Source organism: Marmota monax, unplaced genomic scaffold (assembly GCF_021218885.2).
Source record: "Marmota monax isolate L192 unplaced genomic scaffold, Marmota_monax_Labrador192_F-V1.1 WCK01_AAM20220418_F8-fsc00943, whole genome shotgun sequence".
In the NCBI taxonomy this organism is placed as follows: Eukaryota; Metazoa; Chordata; class Mammalia; order Rodentia; family Sciuridae; genus Marmota; species Marmota monax.
In genome coordinates, this window is record NW_026693299.1 from 64,017 (window position 1) to 77,024 (window position 13,008).

Genomic DNA, 13,008 nt, shown 5'->3' on the forward strand with positions numbered 1-13,008 from the left:
TTTCTATAGCAAAAGGAAAAGAACATCTTGCCCCAGTCATGACCCTTCTACTTGGCATGGTTGTTTTACAGGATGAAGTCATAAAACAAAATGGAGTCACATATGCTTCTACTATCACACTAGGACTCTAGCCAGGACTTAGTACTCAGAGCAGGAGAGGGAGGTGAGAAGGTAAAACTACAGTTGAGAAATAAAGAGACGTAGAGCAATGTGTCTTCATTGGATGCACAAACCAGGAACGAGGCAGAGGACTGGCCTGGAGCACTAACCCAGAGAACCCAGGAAGGAGGAAGGATGTGGACAGAGCACCTTGGTCTTCAAAGTCAAGAGTGAATCTTAATATTACCCACCCAGTTTCCCTTCCCTGAGTAAAAAAGCATCAGGAGGGCTCTGAAGAAGGGTCTAACATGCTGAGCAGAAACCTGGGGCTGGGAACTGGGCTGACACATTGCTAGTTTTAAACCATGTCCTTCCCTAAAGGCTGGTCTTGAGGGTTGCCTCAAATACTCTTTCCAAGAATTATGTATAGCACTTGCAACTTGCAAGATCCATTTAATCGTAAAATGGAATATAGGGAGAAAAGTGTGGTCCTAATGGTTTGTAGCTGTAGAAAGCTCAGCTAGGAACATAAATTGATGTCACATTTAGAAAGAAGAAAAACGGGTGGGAAAGGATAGAGTAACTGGAAAGGTTTCAAATCAATGAACAATCCAAATGACAAAGAATTCTATTGCTAAAAACAGTCTAAAGCAATTCATGTAGGTATCTTTCCAGCAAATGAGTGTCTACTAAGTACAAATAACTGTTAAGAGTTCTGAAAAACATAGATGTGGAGAAACCATGAATCTTACCCCCAAAGAGCTCAGAGTTCAGTCAGAAAGATGACAATCATGCCTCCACCCATTTATATGTGGGGTGTTCATTAAGCATGCATGAAACAGACTACACTTTCTCCACATCCAACCTTGATCACAGACACTGCACATCAACCCTGCCCTCTTTCCACTCAATTGTCCATTACTCTGCAACCAGTTGCATCCAGATTATCATCTTTTGTACATTTCTGTCATTTCTTATCTCAAAGTTTTAAGATTCCTTGAGCATTCTGTTTTATATTTCTCATAACACCTAGGAAAGCAGCTTACACTTAACAGGCAAGATAAATGATTCTCTTTGTTTGAGTCAATACTAAAATAAAACCTAATCTGTAAAACTACATTATTTTTCAGTCCTGAACCTGAACATCTAGGTAGTAACTCATCTGGAGCAGTCATAACCTCTTTCTGCTGGAGAAATATCAGTGGCTTCTTTTGGAATTGAATTAGGTGTGAAAAATAGCTCCTATGCCATTTGGCTAGGAAAAATGGTAATGATGATGAAGGTGATAATGCAATAGCTTATATTCATAGACCACTTTGCATACATTATTTCATTGAATATTCACAAAGTCCTTTCACTGACTGTCCTAGTCAGTTCTAGCTGCTACAACTAAATACTCGAAGCTTAAGAAACATTTATTTCTCCCCATTTGGGAGGGTGGGAAGTTCATGGTCAAGGTACTGATAGATTGAATTCTTGGAAAGAGCCCTCTTTTTGCTCATAGCTGGCTGCTTCTCACTGTATTCTCACTTGGTGGAGAGCAAGTAAGCCCTGGTCTCTTTTTCAAATTCTGAGAACACTAATCTCATCTTGGGAGACATGCCCCCCCTGGCCTATCAAAATCTGATTAGCTCCCAATGGCCCCACTTCTCATGCCATCGCATTGGCATTAGGGCTTCAACATAAATTTGGAGGAGACACAAACATTCAGTAGGGAATGCACTGTGGAGGCCTGGGCATATTCTGTATCTTCTCTGTGCTTCTGCTGCCTCATAAAGAAAAAGGATGGTAATAACTCCTGATCAATGTGCGTGTGTGTGTGTGTGTGTGTGTGTGTGTGTATGATTACATTGAATTAAAAACAGGGGATTAGATGATATATGCAAGTAATCCTCGATTTAAAAAAATGAGTATACAAACACAGGTATCAAAATAAAAGCTGAAACCAAGTTTAAGAAAAAATTTCAGTGTGGGAATAGAACATTTTATCCTCTTCCTGGGAAATATTGAGTTTTTTCCTGATGATATCAACTTTTTAGGAGATCTAATACATATTTATGAAATTTAACATGATAATTTAGAAACAATGATATATGCTTATATTATACATGTATTACTTTATTCTGATTCCACATTTTAGAAATCAATTTTTAAATAAAACTCATCATAGTCCTCTCTAACATTGGTGTTTTTTTTACCCTCTCCAAAACAAATTTGGAGTCTTAAAGGCAGTTTCCAGGACTTGGGTTCTGTTCCCTCTAAGGCGAAGGAAAGACAGGTCCTTGTGAATCAGGATGATCTTGACAAACCACAGTGAGGCCTTCATGTGGCTTAGTATATTTGCAAGTTCATCCTACAGGTGTATGTTTGCGACCACCACAATGTGTATTCCTTTTAAATGACTGAACAACACTTGTACACAACACTATCCATAGACTCAAACCCAAGGCCACATTCCAAGGAATCCTAGCAATCTGTACTTTCTATCTGATCTACCCTAAGCATGAATTGCTGATTTAATAAGAAATAAAAGAAGCAATAAAGACTGTGTTTACCTTTGTTAGTAGAAAATAAAGAGTTCGGCCAACCTCATACTCCAGGACCACTCAGGTGTGGCCCACATTTGGTCACCCTGTCCATCAATATAGTCACTACCCTGACTCCAGAGGCAGGCATGATCTAGGAGGGTGTCCATTTTTGCTCCCTATGCAGCAGGAAATGGTGACTGAAAGAAGAAACTGAGAATTTCCCAGCATGTAAGCCTGTGGGGAGGCCTATGGTGGGGGACATAAACCCATCTTAAAGCCATTTTCTCAAAAGCCATATGATTTCATGACACTTGGGAAGTGAAGGAGCTTCTGGTTCTGGCCACTCCAGAGGAAAGTTCAAGATAAGTGCCAATTCAGCTGTGTGGCATGAGGAAGGACCTATACACTGAGCCCCAGGACCATGTTCTTGGCAACCCAACTCCAACTTTGTCACCCACTGCAAGTCTGTGCTGCACTGGCCCATCTGGTGATTCATTACTTCCAGGACCCTGATTCCCAATGCAGCCTACTGGGCAGCACCTTGAACTGGGTTCAGAAGGATGCAATGCCAGGAATTATCCCACCAGGAGAGATGAGCACTGCCACAACCTCACCCAGCGGCCTTCACTGATTACTGCAGGTCCAGTGGACCCAGAAAAGGCCATGGACAATGGAAGGGGCCCAAGGAGCACCCATTTGGGACAACAGTTCCAGGTGAGGCTCCCTCCAACCTCACTCCTCCAGGTCCACACTCACTGATATTTTGCCCAGTTCAGAAACAAGCCCAGAACTCCACCAGTGAGGAGGTGGGACAGTTCATAATAGCTGAGCATGGAGGAGCATGCAGGGCTGCTTAGTGGGTTATGGGAAGCTTGAGCTTGAAACCTCACAGCTAACTCTGGCAGGGTGCCCTTCCATCCAGGAAAAGCCAAGACCCATGACAACTGGAACCTCCAAAGAGTGAATGCTGAGATTGGACTGGTGAAAGGTAACATATCTTACACTGTAGGAACAGTAGGAGGCTTAGTATTGTCCCCAGAACAGCTAAGCAATGAAGACAGTCAAAACAATGGAGAGCTGGGGTTGTGCCTCAATTGCAGAGTGCTTGCCTAGTACGTGGGAGGCACTGGGTTCAATTCTCAGCACTGCACAGAAATGAATAAAGGCCTGTTGACAACTAAAAAAAATAAATTTAAAAATTGGAGAATCTTGATAACCAAAATTCAAAGAAAGCAACCCAAATATGAATAAAACTCGATTTTGTGAGCACACAGCTGGGTTTTTCTGGTTTCCACAAAAAGAGAAAGGACTGTGCACAGAGGGTAGCATTGCCTCCCAGCCTGCCCTGCTGAACCCCTCAGCCAGACTCTGGGGGATGCCTTAAATGCATTCTCAGCAGCTGTTCCGTCCACTGTTCCCAGAGGAAGTGCAGGAAGACACACAGGCCATGATCCCAAAGCTGCCACCACCTGCAAATGCTGCTCAGCCAAGAAACTTGCCCCCCAGCAGTTCCCCTTCTGACTGGCCAGGCCCAGGCAGGACAGAAGACAGAACTCTGACAGCTCAGGGGCGGGGCCATGGGCTGAGGGATTCTTGCCATTGCAAGAGCTCCTGGCTGTCAAACTAAGCCCCGCCCACCCTCACCATAGCAACGCTAGATACAAACACTAGCTCACACCTTCAAGGGAGGACAAGGTGTCCTTGCCTCACCCTAGTCCGCACGTGCTCCACGCCCCAAGAGCTACCCTCAACCTGCAGCAAGAGCCTGCTCAGCCCTCTGACTGCCCCCACGTCCATCGGAGTTCAGCCCATCTGTGCTGCCATCCTGGCTGCCTCTGGGGAGGGGCAGGGTCGTTGCACCAGTCTGAGGGGAGAGATCCCTGGCCTTGCCATAGCTGCCACCCCTCAAACCCAGCATCTACAACCCTTCCGAGATGATCCGGAAACCTCACTGGGTCAGGAGGTGGACCAGCGGGATCTGAATCACATCCCAGTGTCAGCACTCAACAGTCCCCCAGGACCCACGCACGCACCAGGCACGCAGTTCCCTTGCCTATTTCTTCTGCATCTGGTGCAAGCACGCGGACTTTGCACGTGCATGCAGACTTTGCACGTGCATGCAGACTTTGCACGTGCATGCAGACTTTGCACACGCACGCGGAATTTGCACGCGCGCGTCCGTTGCTGGCGCAAGCCTGCCTCTTGCCCAGTATTGACGGTTTTCCTCACGTGCTCGCCTGTTCTCCACTCATTCCTTCCTCAGCCGCGCCCTGGCAACAGGTCTGACAGCCATTTCGCCTGAAGCTGCGTGAGCAGCCGAAGAAGGCCTTCTGCGATGGCCGCTAGAATTACCCACTAGCGCCTTCGCTAAGACTGCCATGGAGACTTCCCACAGCAAGTGTTGTCCCTCACCCCTGCCCCCGGCGCTGAGTGGCAGAGACCTGCCAGAAGGGTCCCACAAGAAGCCCGGTCATGGCCCCCGCCGACTTCCCTATACTGGTTGGCCACTAAGGGCTTCCTGGGCTGGTGGCACCACTCGCAGGTCATCTTGCCGCCATCCTGCAACTGCTCCTCAGCGGTTGCGAAAAGTGCCTGCTCGGTGCTTTTCCAGGGTCCTGCGGACCCTTGGATCTTTTCTCGGAGACTTGGATATTGCCTCCTCCCTCCGCATGCCAGGTCTCCTGAGGAGGACGCTGCTGTCAACTGCAGCTTTCATGAATTCCTGCATCCCAGGCCGCAGACTCAGACAGCCGCCTTGTAGGGTGCAGGGGCAGGAAGTGGCTCCTTGCCAGCTTCCAGCACCCCAAGAACCCTGCCCAGGGAGGACTGTGATCACAGCCCCTGGAGACAGTGGCCAAGTGGTGGCTGAGCAAGCAGAGCACCCTGTAGATAGAGAACATCAGAGGGGGCGCCCTCAGGTCACTGGGAGAGCATCTGCTTTTAGGCCCCTGGGGGCCCATAGCGGTGTGCCTGCCTTTGTGCCCAGGCCTGGGCCTCTGTGGAGAAACCTCTGCACCCAGAGCTCCCAAGACAGAGCTGAGAGCTCCCGGGCCATCTGCATGAGCTCCTGCCCCAAAAGAAACCCCATCAGCAGCTCCTACAGCTCCACACGAGGTCTCCAAGCCCTGAAGAGGAGGGCTCCAGACCCATCCAAGGGGGAGCCGCCCCTGGAATGTTCTTCATCCCCAGGGATTCCCCCAAAGAAGGCCCAGGGTGAGAAGGTGGCAGAAGGCAGGGCGGGACACCCATTGCCTAAGAAGAAGTCCTCACCCACAGGAGACACCAGTAGGCCACGGAAACGCAAGTTTCCTCTCCTGCAATGCCGCCGAGGGGAACCTCTGAAGCTGCCACCACCTCTGTTAGTGGCCTGTCCAGTGGCTGCTGAGGACCTAGACAGGGAGAAGAAGAAAGCTCTGCAGCGCATCAACCGTCTTCTGATGGGTGAGACCCAGGCCAGCTTCCGGAACCATGAGAAGTAAGTTTTCTTGTTTAATCAACCCTATCCATGGTATTTTCTTACAGCATTTGTTGTTTCTTCCTAGCTACATTCTATCTTAGGTTTCCTGTGAACAGAACCAGAGATGGGAAGTTATGTACTGAGGATATGTTCTCAAGCAGTGAGTGAAGAAAGCAAGATAGGAGATGTTATGTTTTCTGTATGAAGTGTCCCCCAAAATCTCTTGTTCATGCAGAAATGTTCAGAGATAAAATATTTGGATTATGAGAGCTATAACCTAATTAGTACATCCAATTTTGAATGGAGTGACTGGGTAGTAGCTATATGCAGGTGGGCATGGCTGAAGAGAAAACACTCCCACCCCAAAGACTCCCACCTTAATTGTAACACACAAGTCTCTCTCCTAATCAAGAAGAGATAATTTTAAGAAGTCAGCAAAATATCCAGAGCACTCATTGTGCTTTGAGCTCCTTTTTATTGTAAAGGCCAGGTTTCTCTTTCTTGTAAGAGTTAGGCCTGCAGGGCTGGGGTTGTGGCTCAGTGATAGAGCACTTGCCTAGCACATGTGAGGCCTGGTGTTCAATTCTCAGCACCACATAAAAATAAAGGTATTGTGCTCATCTACAACCTAAAAAAAGTCTCCAATCAAGTTTGTTGATGTGCGAAAATTTCTGTTTTCTCTGTAAAAAATTGTGAAACCTCTATCCAACCTATGAATGTGGAAAAAAATTAAGTTATATTAAACATTGTGCTGTGTAACCACCCACTGAAATCTTAGAGAATTGCCAGATCTGGGGTCCAGAGCTTGTTTGGTGTTAGACCCTCTGGATTGCTGCAGCTTAAATAAATCTGCTTCCTCCAAATTCCTCAGGTGTCCAGACTCATCTTTCCTGCTTGAAATGCTAGAATGTCCTAATTCTTGAAGGGCCTGAAGAGACAGTCTCTCAGACTCTGTCACAGTATGAATTCTAGGAAAAGTAATTCATCACAATGAAACTAAATTCAGGTTTTATTATAGGGACTTCCTGGATGTAATATCAAAGTTGCATGGTAAAACTTGTATACGTCTATTGAGTTGCAATAATATACCCCATAAAGATATATAAATGATATATGTGAAAAAAAAATTTAATCTGGGGGAAAATATGTTTTGTGAGAAATCTAAAGCCATGCTTGCATTTTGTGTTGTTTTAAATATTATGCTGTAATAATATTATATTTTATTATTACATTTTTAAATCTGAAAAAAACATCAGAGTTTTGTACCATAATATTGTCAAACAGGGAAAATTTTGAATCAGGCGGTATAGCGATACCAGACTTCAAACTATACTACAGAGCAATAGTAACAAAAACAGCATGGTACTGGTACCAAAACAGGCGGGTGGACAAATGGTACAGAATAGAGGACACAGAAACCAATCCACAAAACTACAACTATCTTATATTTGATAAAGGGGCTAAAAGCATGCAATGGAGGAAGGATAGCATCTTCAACAAATGGTGCTGGGAAAACTGGAAATCCATATGCAACAAAATGAAACTGAATCCCTTTCTCTCACCATGCACAAAAGTTAATTCAAAATGGATCAAGGAGCTTGATATCAAATCAGAGACACGCCGTCTGATAGAAGAAAAAGTTGGCTACGATCTACATACGGTAGGGTCGGGCTCCAAATTCCTCAATAGGACACCCATAGCACAAAAGTTAATAACTAGAATCAACAAATGGGACTTACTCAAACTAAAAAGTTTTTTCTCAGCAAAAAAAAACAGAGAGGTAAATAGGGAGCCTACATCCTGGGAACAAATGTTTACTCCTCACACTTCAGATAGAGCCCTAATATCCAGAGTATACAAAGATCTCAAAAAATTAGACAATAAGATAACAAACAACCCAATCAACAAATGGGCCAAGGACCTGAACAGACACTTCTCAGAGGAGGACATACAGTCAATCAACAAGTACATGAAAAAATGCTCACCATCTCTAGCAGTCAGAGAAATGCAAATCAAAACCACCCTAAGATACCATCTCACTCCAGTAAGATTGGCAGCCATTATGAAGTCAAACAACAACAAGTGCTGGCGAGGATGTGGGGAAAAGGGTACACTTGTACATTGCTGGTGGGACTGCAAATTGGTGCGGCCAATTTGGAAAGCAGTATGGAGATTTCTTGGAAAGCTGGGAATGGAGCCACCATTTGACCCAGCTATTCCCCTTCTCGGTCTATTCCCTGAAGACCTAAAAAGAGCATGCTACAGGGACACTGCTACATCCATGTTCATAGCAGCACAGTTCACAATAGCAAGACTGTGGAACCAACCTAGATGCCCTTCAATAGACGAATGGATAAAAAAAATGTGGCATTTATACACAATGGAGTATTACTCTGCATTAAAAAATGACAAAATCATAGAATTTGCAGGGAAATGGATGGCATTAGAGCAGATTATGCTAAGTGAAGCTAGCCAATCCCTAAAGAACAAATGCCAAATGTCTTCTTTGATATAAGGAGAGTAACTAAGAACAGAGTAGGGACGAAGAGCAGGAGAAGAAGATTAACATTTAACAGGGATGAGAGGTGGGAGGGAAAGGGAGAGAGAAGGGAAATTGCATGGAAATGGAAGGAGACCCTCAGGGTTATACAAAAGTACATACAAGAGGAAGTGAGGGGAAAGGGAAAATAATACAAGGGGGACAAATGAATGACAGTAGAGTGGGTAGAGAGAGAAGAGAAGAGGGGAGGGGAGGGGAGGGGAGGGGGGATAGTAGAGGATAGGAAAGGCAGCAGAACACAACAGACACTAGTATGGCAATATGTAAATCAATGGATGTGTAACTGATGTGATTCTGCAATCTGTATATGGGGTAAAAAATGGGAGTTCATAACCCACTTGAATCAAAGTGTGAAATATGATATATCAAGAAATATGTAATGTTTTGAACAACCAACAATAAAAAATTTAAAAAAAACAGGGAAAATTTCATTGATTAGAACATATGCTTTCCTGTTTTTAGAGCTAACAGTTGAATTAAAGTTTTGCACCAGACACCAACTCCATCAGAACCTCAGTCTGGTGAAACCACATCTCTATGTGTGCCTGGCTCTTTGCCACCTAAAAGATATGAGCCCTGAACGAGGGTGGTGGGACCTGAATTCCAACCCGCTTAGTGCTTATGTTTGGGCCACTTGGACAGCTGTGCTCTGCTTGAATTTCTTCTCTGTGAGGATTTGTGTCCAATCTGCCCACGGGGCTGTGCAAGATCAGTGAAGAACTTCACCAAGTTTTAGGAAGCCTGGTTGCTGTACAGTGTGAGGAGGGACATCCTGACAAAGGTAGCTCTGTGACTGACCCCCACCCTCTTACCTGCTTTCCTTCATGGTCTTTGTGGAAGGCAGGAGGATTTTGTTCATCTGCCATGCAGCCTTCCAGCTCCAAGGCAAAGGGACCCTCCTCTGACCTCTACCTGCCAAACCAAAGAAGGCCATTGTCAGTTCTCTCAGTGGGTGAGAGATGTTAGATCGAAGTTAGTAGTGAGCACTGAAATGCAAACAAATAACAGCCAATGTCATGGGTTTTCTTTATGTTGCTCTTAAGGCTTTCTTTAAATTACTTTTAAGGCAAGTGGGTAGGCAGATAATGCAGAAAAACAACAGGTACACAAATAATCAGAACAAAGAGAGTCAATTAAGAATTACACCAAGAAAGATTAATGGGGCTATTACTAACTCTTGTCAGGGTCATTTGGGGTCATTGTGAAGCTAGAATTTATGGTCATAAGTGTCTCAATAAATTTCAGAAGAGACATTTTCTTAGCATTACAGGAGAAAAAAGTTAAGTTCTTTCTGGTCATTGACCCCAATACTCACAGTAACATAGTATTTACTTGTAAATTAAGACCCCCACTTAATATGATGGCCAATATGACAGTTCTGGAGAAGAACAACTAAGTAAAAACTCTACCCCTTGACATGAAGGAGTTGAACACCTGATTGTCAAAAAGTGGTGAATGTGGACCCAGTTCTCAGGGCAACCATAAAATACCAATGAATTTGGAGACAGGACTCTTTCCTTCATTGTTCTCTGCTGGGAGTGAACCACTGTTTGAAGAATGCTCTTTGTTTGAGCCTTACTTTATTTTTACTTTAAGAAAAAAGTTATCTTGCATTATCTTTGGTTTCTGACTTCAAATTTTCTTTCTTTGGAACACAAGACCTGAGGTTTGGAGTTTCAACTCCCCACTCTCCAGTGACATCTAATCAAGTGCCTTGAATCCGATTGACAGCCATCTACAGGAAGGAATTTAAACTTCACCTTATTCCTCTCCCAGCTTTGGTTGAGATTATGTCTAACTTAGCCTCTGATATCTTACAGTTTGCTTTAGTTTCTCTGCCTACACTTTCCTCTGCTGAAATCTCTTCCATATGTCACACCCATGCTTTATCTAATGTCAGTTATGTTGTCACTGTTCATCTTTTTTTTCCTCTTAATAACAGTGACATTTTTTTTTTCCTGATGACATATAGATGTACACTTTCTCTTGCTTTTTGTGGCATTCTTTTGAGCAAGGCCATCAGAGAGGCAATGAGGCTCCACTGTTATGGCTGTTGCCTTATGGTGTCCCCCTGTCTCTCTTCAGTATTGGGCATCACACCACCATTTTTATAGGTTACTTCCAGAATCTGGAGGGCAATGAGTTAACCACCTTTATCTACTTACAAATCTTCTCATGGGGCACTAGTTGAAGATCCCTCATAGCTAAGAAATATATTCTCAGTTGGTATCTTTTCTTCACCAAAGTGGTATTTATGGTCCTTATTCTATAGTGCCTTTGCATGGACCCAATGTCCCCTCACATTTATTATTCCAAAGGAAAGCCAAGGAATACAATGATTCTTGCTCTTTTCTGTGTCAGTAATCCTGTTGTTATTTTGGGACTATCTATGTTTCCAATAGAGTGACACAAAAACTCTTGGTCCCCTCCCCCACTTTTCAATATCATGCCCATCCTACTCTGATGAGGCCTTTCTAGTTCAATGAGTCAAAACATTACTAGCCTAGGGACCCCCAAACCACACCTTCCTTCCTCTCAACAATGTACCTAACACTCATCTGCCAATATCAAATTCTCCCACTGTCCTCTGTACCCACCATTACCTGCTCCCATTCCTGCAACCCTATTTCCCTCATCATGAGTCTGTCCCTATTTAGCCTACTACCAGTTTATACACATTACAAGAGGAAAATGGAGAATATTGACTGGTAAGAATGCAGGTACCTTTTTCTATGCAAGATCTAAAACAGGCCCAACAGGATTTAGGAAGATTTGCTGATGACCCTGATAAATATAGAGAGGGATTCAAACTCAGGCCTTGAGGTAATCTGGAGAGATATAACAATAATTTTGAGTCAAACTCTAACAGAGACCTCAGTTTGCTAAGGTTTGGAGGATGATTTATATTTTCCTAACACTTTATACCTTGTGGGCCCTTCTGCTGTTCAAACTGAGCATCCTCTTTGGACTTATGATGAATCACTTTGAAGGTGATACAGAGATCGCCTGATCATTTGTCTCAATTATAATTTCCTAGAACAGCGAGATGACTTGATCCAAAATATTTAGAAAGGAGAATGAAAAAAATTAGAAAAATAATCTGGACCTCTCAGCCATCAAAATTCACAGGGGCCGGGGGGCCCCTAGACCCCTGTTCCCAGCCCCTGCAGAGTCCCAGCACCTCCCTGTCCTCACCTTCCTGACCCCTGACCCCTGGCTGCTCTGAGAACTGGCTGGTTGAGAGGCCCCTGTTCCAGCAGATTAGTGCCCCTCCCAAAGAAAACACACAGTGTCTGTTTCATCTGAGCCCAGCAGCTGGGCAGGGGGCCTCAGAAGCAGAGAAGCCTCTGAGTGTGTGTCGGGGGTGGGGGGGAGGAGGAAGTGTGGCCCAGGTCAGGTGGTCTGTTGCAGAGAGAGAGGCCCTGGTTGGAGGCCACCCTGCAGGCGCAATCCGGCACAGTGGAGGGCCAGGTGGAGGCCGGATGGGGCCAGGATGGGCCGGGCCTACCCTGGATCACAGGAGTTCCCCAGATCCTGATGCCATGTGCCTCTCCACTCCCCTGAGGCTCAAGAAAGGACCTGTGACCCCACATTATAGATGAGGAATCTGAGGGCCAGGGAAGGGGAAGATGGCCCAGGGACCCAGGTAAAAAGGAGCTCCTCTGGGACTCAAACCCTAGGTGACCAGAGACCATCGGGCCATATTCACAGTTTCCAGATGGGAGACTATGGCCCAGAGAGGCCCTGCCCAGGGTCCCGTGGCAAGCTGATGGCAGTAGAGCCAAGACACATCCCTGTGCCTTTGAGATGAGGGTCCCCACGGTCCCTTCCCAGCCCAAGCCCATCCACCATGGCCAGGGTGCTGCTCACAGGACTGGTGGATGAGGTTTCTGGGTAGCTAGGGGTGGGTCTGGTGGCATCAGGTGTCGGGGTGGGGCCGGGGGGGTGTAGAGGCAGGTGAGAAGGCCAGTCACAGGAAGTTCTCACGGACCTGGTGACCTGGCTCCCCCTGCTTCCCTGGCCCACCAGCCAGGGACAACTGATACCCAGTGGGCTGGTAGCCAGAGGCTATGCATCGCAGACCCAGCAGCTAAGGCTCCACCCGGGGAGGGCCTTGGGCCCTGTTCTCAGCTGCCTCTGCCCTGGACTCCAGCCTCTGTCCTCTCTGCACTTCCAGCTCCAGCTGCGGGTGGGAGACAGTGCTGTCACTGGACCGCCCCCCACCCCCACTGCCCCCTGTGGTTTCGAGGCTGGGATTCTGGGATCACCTCCGCTCACTCCCCTGGGGAAGTGATCAGCTAACTGCAGAGAGGGACTCCAGGGAGTCCGGAGGTCGAGGTTCTAGGCTCTGCCGCCGGGTGAGT

The 13,008-nt window shown here is 45.9% G+C and overlaps 1 long non-coding RNA gene across 1 annotated transcript; it reads right to left on the minus strand.

Moving 5' to 3' along the window:
* Positions 1 to 9,097: 9,097 nt before the first annotated feature.
* Positions 9,098 to 11,744, minus strand: LOC131424640 (uncharacterized). The gene is made up of 3 exons (XR_009227997.1): positions 11,570 to 11,744; positions 11,369 to 11,472; positions 9,098 to 9,556 (listed from the first exon to the last, which is right to left on the minus strand). It is a non-coding gene; the product is annotated as an uncharacterized LOC131424640 (long non-coding RNA).
* Between the last annotated feature and the right edge of the window lie 1,264 nt (positions 11,745 to 13,008).